The sequence below is a fragment of the Bos javanicus genome, chromosome 3 (genome assembly GCF_032452875.1).
Source record: "Bos javanicus breed banteng chromosome 3, ARS-OSU_banteng_1.0, whole genome shotgun sequence".
In the NCBI taxonomy this organism is placed as follows: Eukaryota; Metazoa; Chordata; class Mammalia; order Artiodactyla; family Bovidae; genus Bos; species Bos javanicus.
Genome location: NC_083870.1, coordinates 1,549,481 through 1,558,588, shown reverse-complemented (window position 1 = coordinate 1,558,588; position 9,108 = coordinate 1,549,481).

Sequence of the window (9,108 nt, the reverse complement as noted above, 5' to 3'; positions counted from 1 at the left end):
CCCTGGTGGGCTACAGTCCATAGGGTTACAAGGAGTCAGACATCACTGAGTGACTAAGCACAGCACAGCACAGTACCCTTTAAAATAAACCTGCCCTAAGTCGGTCACGACTGAGCGACTTCACTTTCACTTTTCACTTTCACACCTTGGAGAAGGAAATGGCAACCCACTCCAGTATTCTTGCCTGGAGAATCCCAGGGACGATGGAGCCTGGTGGGCTGCCGTCTATGGGGTCGCACAGAGTTGGACACGACTGAAGCGACTTGGCAGCAGCAGCAGCAGTAAGTCGGTCTTCTGAGATTTATACAGAAGCCTAAAAGGTTGTACAGTGTCAGTGGTGAGGTTCTCAGGGCAGTGTTTTCCAGTGATGCTGCCGAATCCACAGTGAAACACAAACTGATCATACTAGCCTCAGAACAGGACTATGGAAAGGTCACTGGCATTTTCAGGCAGCAGTTAAAAAGGGAGTTCTACTCTCTCAGCACAGACCTGCAAGGTTTCACCTCATTACAACAAATGCACAAGGGCAATGGGTGCTGATCATTTGTAGGGCTTTGCCTCCCTTGGGGTAAAATCACTCCCACATCCCAAAAGGTTGGTGAGCTGGGGTGTAGACAGGAAACTCAGGAGATACTGAGAACTGGAATCTGGGTGGCAAAGCTCCCTGAGTCAAACCTAGAGGTTTTGAGCAGGAACCTGCCAGCAGAAGCAAGTTAGGGAAATGGAAGGGGGACAGGCCTTTCTAAAGGATCAAGAAAAGTGGCCCAGGAATTCAGGAATTTAACTCATCTTCTTCTTTTCTCACATCATTGTATTTAAGTATGAGCTGGCCAGAACCTTACATCCAGACTTTGTGTAAAAAAAAATCATTGACATCTATATATGTTCATGTTTGCTTCTTTATGCATAATCTCCAGAAACATATACCATCAGATGATAATAGCTGCTTCGGGGGAAGAGAACTGGGTAGCTGGGAGATTTACTTTCCAGTATACTGCAAGGAGATGCAACCAGTCCATTCTGAAGGAGATCAGCCCTGGGATTTCTTTGGAAGGAATGATGCCAGAGCTGAAACTCCAGTACTTTGGCCACCTCATGCGAAGAGTTGACTCATTGGAAAAGACTCTGATGCTGGGAGGGATTGGGGGCAGGAGGAGAAGGGGACGACAGAGGATGAGATGGCTGGATGGCATCACTGACTTGATGGACGTGAGTCTGAGTGAACTCCGGGAGTTGGTGATGGACAGGGAGGCCTGGCATGCTGCGATTCATGGGGTTGCAGAGTCGGACACGACTGAGTGACTGAACTGAACTGATCCCCTACTGTGACTTTGCATATTGTATCACACGGCTATTTTATCTATCCAACAGTTTTTGTGGTAGTTCTGCTCTGTACCCAAAGCCCAGGATGTTGACTGGAACTCCAGATTGGTGCCAAGCACATTATAAAGAAAACTCCCGATACTGAGGGTTGGGGGCACACAGCTTTCTTGGGCTCCTCAGACTGGTCCTGCTCCCCTGTAACCTAACACCAGTATCATCGTCTCTCCCGGATTTGGTAGGGGAAAGAGTGAGAGGCTTTGGGAAGACAGGTCAGTGCTTGGCCAGTCCCTTTGGCGGTTGCAGCCTGGCTGGCTGGCCAAGCTCCAGCAGCCGGCTCTGCAGCCAGCTAGTCTCATCCTCACCTGGCCCCTGCTCCTGTCCTCTGGCCCCACCTCAGACACCATGCCTCGCAGCCTGTGACAGCCTCTCCCCAGAAGGCAGAGACTCTGGCCTGGTCATCGTTTCATCCCCAGTCCCCGCCACAGTGCTTGGCTCAAAGTGGCCCTCATTAAACAAATGGACAAGTGAATATTGATCAATGAGTAAATGGCATTAAGTGCTTTACTGTCCAAAGTAAGTAAGTGTTAGTCGCTCAGTCGTGCACGACTCTTTGTGACCCCATGGACTGCAGTCCACCAGGCTCCTCAGTCCATGGGATTTCCAGGCAAGGATACTGGAGTGGGTTGCCATTTCCTTCTCCAGGGGATCTTCCCAACCCAGGGATCGAACTCAGGTCTCCTGCACTGCAGGCAGATTCTTTACCGACTGAGCCACAAGGGAAGCCCTTTCTGTCCAAAGCTCCCCCGCAAAAGAGAGAACTGTTTTCCTCCACGCTTGACAAGTCTCCTGACACCGCCCTGTGTTTGCAGAAAGGGCCTCACGGCCTACACAGCACCTTTGTGCAAATTATGAAAACGTACTCCTCTGGGTAGACGCAGTTCCACGGGGCACAGCTTGGTGCCAGAAGAAGCCTCTGTAGGAGGGTCGAGGTATGTCCTGAGGAGACACCTGGATTGCTGAACTTGCATTAGATTTGAGCCTCCGTTCACCTCTGGGCTGGCACCCTGTGCAGGACCGATACCACACAAGCTGGGTGGCTACAGAATTCCTCCGCTCTCCCCCACTTCTCCGTGAGGCCCCCCAGGACTGCCTCCTCCCCCGTCACCTGGGTAGTCACCTGCCCAGGCCCCTCCCTGTCTCTTTTATCTGAGGGGTCCCTGCCTGGCTCCCTCCTCATCCTCTCACTTGCCCTTCTCACCTCTCAGTCTCTCTTCCAAGACTTCTCCCTCCTCGACTGCTCACCTTCTCTTTTCTCAACACAGATGACGTGCGAGACACACTTTCTCACTCCATGCTTGTGGCAGCAAATGGAGCAAGTTTGTTCCATGCAACAGAAAACACAGTTTATGTAACTTGACCAAAGTCACACGAGACTTTAGGAATAAAGTCAGCAATTTAACCCAGATTTAGGGGACTTCAAACAAGAAATCCTGACTTCTGTGTCTGGCTGAGATGAAGTAACAGAGACTGGATTTCATCCTCCAGTCTGAAACAACAGAAGAGATCAAATATATGAAATGACAGTTTGAAGGCAATGGAGATGAGGTAACAATAGATAATGATTCTGGGGAAATGGGAAATAAACTTAATGAGCTCTGCAATGACCCTCACTCCCTGCCTTAGATAGTTGCCAAACTGGGACACAAGGAGGGGACACTGAGGCGAAGCCCAGCAGTCTCACTGAGTGGAGGAGACAAAACTGAGAGTCTGGAGACCTGAAGCAGCCAGGACGCAGAGGACAGAATATGAGAGGGGAGAGCAGAAAGAGCATCGCAGGCTCTGCAGATGAAGGAGGCATGTCAGAACACTGGACATGGGGAAGGAGCACCAGGCTCAGAGGACCAGGCCCTACGCCTGGTTGAAAGAATTCATAACTCATGACACATTGGGTAGAGTCCTCCAGAAGTTCTCATCACAGAAGGGGCAACATTTAGCGCTAGACTGAGCACTGCTCTGGACCACCTCACAAATCATAAAAGCAAGGCCCAGAAGGATCAAGCTAGCATTTCTAAGTAACTGCAACCCAGAACAAAGCTCATACACAAATATCTAACACGCTGCAACATATAATTCACAACACCTGGTATCTGAAGGCAGCCAAAGAGGCAGGAAAATGTGATGCAGATTGAGGAGAAGAATTAATCCATTGAAGTTGACTGGCCCAATCCAGAATGGACACAGATGGCAGAATTAGCGTATGTTCAGTCATATGTATGCTCAGTCATATCTTTTTGTGACCCCATGAACTGTAGCCCACCAGGCTCCTCTGCCCATGGAATTTTCTAGGCAAGAATACTGGAGCAGGTTGCCATTTCCTACCCCAGGAGATCTTCCCCAGCCAGGGATCCAACCCAAATCTCTTGTGTCTTCTGCATTGGCAAGTAGGTTCTTTACTCTAGCACCACCTGGGAAGCCTGTTAGAATTAGAGAAAGACGCAAAAACATGCAGCAATAAGTGCTCGGGTGATGCCAGCTATCATCATCATTAATTTCATCCTCAAAAAACTTTACTTCAAGGAGAATGTTGCATCATCTGCACTGACAGAAGAACTGAGGTTCAGAAAGGTGGAATGGCATAATCAATATCCCAGAGGGAACGACCCACAGTGCAGAGGCTAGACCAAGTTCCTTCACTTACATATTGCCTAGGACCAGACCTGTACCCGACCCCACGCCAGCCTCCCTGTCTAGTAGTCAGTCTTACCTCTCAGCTTGAGCAGGACAAGGCAGGGTAAGTATTGCACCAGCTGCTCCTGTTCCCAGAAATTTATCAGAGTGACCAGGTACTGTTGGATACTTCAGGTTAGGCTATGCTATGCTAAGGTAGCTTCTGGGACCAGTGGTCTGCACCCACACACTCCTGTAAGGGCTAGACGCTGATCTTCCACAGGGTGGAATGAACTTGAAATTTAATTGAAGCTCTTACTCTAAAACCGGGATCTCCTGCACTGCGGGCGGATTCTTTACCAGCTGAGCTACCAGGGAAGCCCAAAACTATGCAGGCTGATAGAAGTCTGCTACTTTGGGTATCTGTTGTTGTTATTTATTCACTAAGTCATGTCCAACTCTTTTGCCACCCCATGGCCCATCAGGCCCCTCTGTCCATAGGATTTCCCAGCCAAGAATACTGGAGTGGGTTGCCATCTCCTCCTGACCTAGGGATTGAACGCCCATCTCCTACATTGGCAGGTGGATTCTTTACCACTAAGCCACCAAGGAAGCCCTGAAGAATTATTGTTGTTGTTTATTTTCTGAGTGGTGTCCAACTCAGTCATTTGTGACCCCAAATGGACTGTAGCCTGCCAGGCCCCGATGTGTATGGGATTTCCCAGGCAATAATACTGGAATAAGTTGCCATTTCCATCTCCTGGAGATCTTCCCTACCCAGGAATTGAACCAGTGTCTCCTGCATTGTCAGGCAGATTCTTTACCACTGAGCCATCAGGGAAGCCCCAGTACAGTGGTATAACCTTCAACTATTAAGGTAATTATATTTATTTACATGAAAAATATTAAACATATTTCTGGGTGGTGAAATATTGCTTTTGTTTTACTTCTTTAGTGTTTGTAGAATTATGTAAATATAAGAATATAATTTTTCAAAAGTAAGAAAACTTTGTAAAGGTTTGTACATATTAAAATATTGAGTATGATTTGGATAGACTACATCTTCCTAGTCTGACTATAAGAAAAATTAATAAAATTCCAATCTTCATTATCCTTTGTCTATATGACCCATTACTCAGTCATGGAAATAACTCAGGTTCTTTGGCATAATTTTGTGGGAGACCTGGGTTCGATCCCTGGGTCGGGAAGATCCCCTGGAGAAGGAAATGGCAGCCCACTCCAGTATTCTTGCCTGGAGAATCCCATGGACGGAGGAGTTTGGTGGGCTACAGTCCACAGGTCACAAAGAGTTGGAGACAACTGAGCGACTTCACTTTCACTTCACTTTCACTTTCACTTTCATACAGTTAATATGCTACACATTCAGCCTTTCATATGTAGAATTCAAATTCATGTACTCTGCTAACAGGAGGATGTTTTGAATTCTCACATAATTTTGGTATCTGCCAGCCAATTTGTTCAGTTTCAACAGCAGTATTTTTGGTTCAGCAATTGTTTTGGCTGTTGTTTGTCTTATTGTTCAGTCACTCAGTCATGTCTGACTCTTTGCAGCCCCATGAGCTGCAGCACTCCAGGCTTCCCTGTCCTTCAACATCTCCCAGAGTTTGCTCAAACCATGTCCATTGAGTCGGTGATGCCATCCAACCATCTCATCCTCTGTTGTCCCCTTCTCCTCCCACCTTCAGTCTTTCCCAGCATCAAGGTCTTTTCCAATGAGTCAGCTCTTTGAATCAGGTGGCCAAAGTATTGGAGCTTCAACTTCAGCATCAGTCCTGCCAATGAATATTCAGGACTGATTTCCTTTAGGATTGACTGGTTGGATCTCCTTGAAGTCCACGGGACTCTCAAGAGTCTTCTCCAACACCACAGTTCAAAAGCATTAATTCTTCAATGCTCAGCCTTCTCTATGGTCCAACTCTCATATCCATACATGACTACTAGAAAAACCATAGCTTTGACTCTACAGACCTTTGTTGGCAACGTGATGTCTCTGTTTTTTAATACACTGTCTAGGTTTGTCATTGCTTTCCTTCCAAGGAGCAAGTCTTTTATTTTCATGGCTGCAGTCCCCAACCACAGTGATACTGGAGCTCAAGAAAATAAAGTCTGCCACGTCACTGTTTCCATTTTTTGCCCATCTATTTGCCATGAAGTGATGCAACTGGATGTCAGTATCTTCATTTTTCTAATGTTGAGCTTTAAGCCAGCTTTTTCACTCTCCTCTTTCACCTTCATCAAGAGGTTCTTTAGTTCCTCTACATTTTCTGCCATTAGGGTGGTATCATCTGCATATCTGAGGTTATTGATATTTCTCCTGGCAGTCTTGATTCCAGCATGTGCTTCATCCAGCTTGGCATTTTGTGTGATTTATTCTGCATAGAAGTTAAATAAGCAGGGTGAAATATACAGCCTTGATATACTCATTTCCCAATTTTGAACCAGGCCAAGAAGCAACAATGAGAACCGGTCATGGAACAACAGCCTGGTTCAAAATTGGGAAAAGAGTTTTGATTGTGCAATTATTTAATTTTTATATTTTATTTTAAAATAGAATATTAGAGACTTCCAGACTGTAAAGAATTTGCCAGCAATGCAGGAGGCCCAGGTCAATCCCTGGGTTGAGAAGATCCCCTGGAGATGGGAATGGCTACCCACTCCAGTATTCTTGCCTGGAGAATTCCATGGACAGGGCAGCCTGGCGGGCTATAGTTCATGGGATCACAAAATCAGACACCACTGAGCAACTAACATTAACACTATGATTGTTTGAACATATATTTTCATCTCTCTTTCCTTCTAAAACCCAACTATGATTGTTATTCCTTTACTGTTATTATAAAAAAACAAAAAGGTGTAAACGAAGAGAAAGAAAATAGGAGAGAAAGCAACAGTTTAGCAATATCAACAAACTTTAGGAAGAGGGACACTGAATGAATGAGTCATTTCTGATTTAGCAGGAGAATCTATTAAAAGAGTGTATTTATTCAAGACAACAGGTCATTCTAAAGACTGAAATATGAGATGGAACTCTCAACTAGAGTATTCGTTAAAAGTCTGTATAAAGAGTAGTTAGATCCCCAGGTCTCTTCCTTCAACCTAATAGTTATGAGGCAACCCTCCCCAACCCCAACAGCAGAGAAATGCTTACAGGTAGAAGCAGAGAGACTATGAGCTTAGGGACACTGGGCACCGCTAAAGGTGGGATGAAGGCACCAAACTGAAAACAGAGGAATTAACTGAAGGTCAGCCTACTAAATGATAAGGACCCCCATATTCTTTACTTGAATTCCAGGGTGTTGACAGCTAAACATACATCTTGGCCCTTCCCACCACTCCCAGAAGTTGAGAAGATTCTCTTCTGAGTTAGTTGACCATCCCAAGAAAACAAACCTATAGACACTGGCATTTGGGGTCTCCTGTGGGCTTCCCTGGTGGCTCAGTTGGTAAAGAATCCTCTTGCAATGCAGGAGACTGCTTACAATGGAGGAGATTCAGGTTTGATCCCTGGGTTAGAAAGATCCTCTGCAGAAGGAAATGGCAGCCCACTCCAGTATTCTTCCCTGGGAAATCCCACAGACAGAAGAGCCTGGTGGGCTACAGTCCATGGGGCTGTGATGAGTCAGACACAACTTAGCAACTAACCAACCATGGTTAACTCAATAATTAACAATCTCTGCCGATGCACATAGAACTTCCAATCAGATTTTTAGTGCCTCATTCTTAAATATGAATAGACCAACCGAGAGTCAAGGAAATCCTATAACTTGAAAGCCAAAACAACAACAAAGGCAGGAAAAAAAAAATCTAACAAGAAAGACAATGCAGAAAGCAGAAGTAAATTTTTTTTTTAAGTATGAGCAGTATGTTCTAACAAATTAAAAGATGTTGTATATATTAAGGAAGAATATGATGTTAGAGAAAAAGAGCATTCAGAAAACAGGAAAGATCTCTTAATAATAAAACAACTGATATATCAAACATCAAGAGTCCAGTAAAAAAGCTGGAAGATCAAGTCGAGAAAATATTCAGGAAATGGAACAAAAAAGAGAAACAAATAGAAAATAGAAGAGAAAAGTCAAGAATTTAGATTAATCTGCAATGTACAAAAAATTTAAAAAGAGAAAGAAGAAGAAACGAAGGGGAGGAAATCATCAACAGAATAATAAAATAAAATGTCCTGGTCCACACTCTGTGGAATATGTTTCTCTCTAAATATTGATAAATCCACTTCTTACCTATCAAAGAAAAACCACACACACATACACACAAAAAGCAAAAATACACTTCCTATACTACAGAAAGAAAGATTGACGTTTCCAGGGTGAAAGAAAAGAAAGGTTCAAAGAATTGGGAATTGTACTTCTCAAAAGCAATAACGGACGCTAGAAGACATTAGGACAATCCTTTCAAAATTCTGAGAGAACATTATTTCCACTAAATATTCCCAGCTAAATATTCAATTAAGTTAGAGGGTGGAATAAGACTGACTGAGGTCTCAAAAACGTAAAAGTATTTTGAATGTACTCTTTCTCAGGAAGCTACTCCCCCCTCCCCTGCCCAAATTGAGGGGATAAGCCAAGGAAGAGGAAAATGGGGGCTCAAGGAAGGAGGGGATATTTCACAGGAGTGGAGTGAGAGGGATTTTTGGGCTGCTGGCAAAGACAAGCCCAAGAATAAGTGAGCTTCGGGAGCACCCAGTGCGGGTCAGACAGGATGGTGACGGCCTCACGAAACCGTTAAGTTTACTGATGCTGATCATACTGAGTACCATATTCCTCTTAGAAAGTTTAGGGATTAGTTAGTAATAATTACGTGGAAAACTAAGCAAACAACAAACAAGATAATTATTTACTTTAGGAGAAAAAGGAAAGTAGTACTTGATAATAAATATAATCAAAGTAGACTGAGTGGTTTAACTGTGCCCTGGGTCTGTGCTGTGCTGAGGTTAGTCACTCAGTCTGCTGTGCTTAGTCATTCAGTCGTATCTGACCCTTTGCGACCCCATGGACTGCAGCCCACCACGCTCCTCTGTCCATGGGTTTATCCAGGCAAGAACACTGGAGTGGGTTGTCATGCCCTTCTCCAGGGGATCTTTAT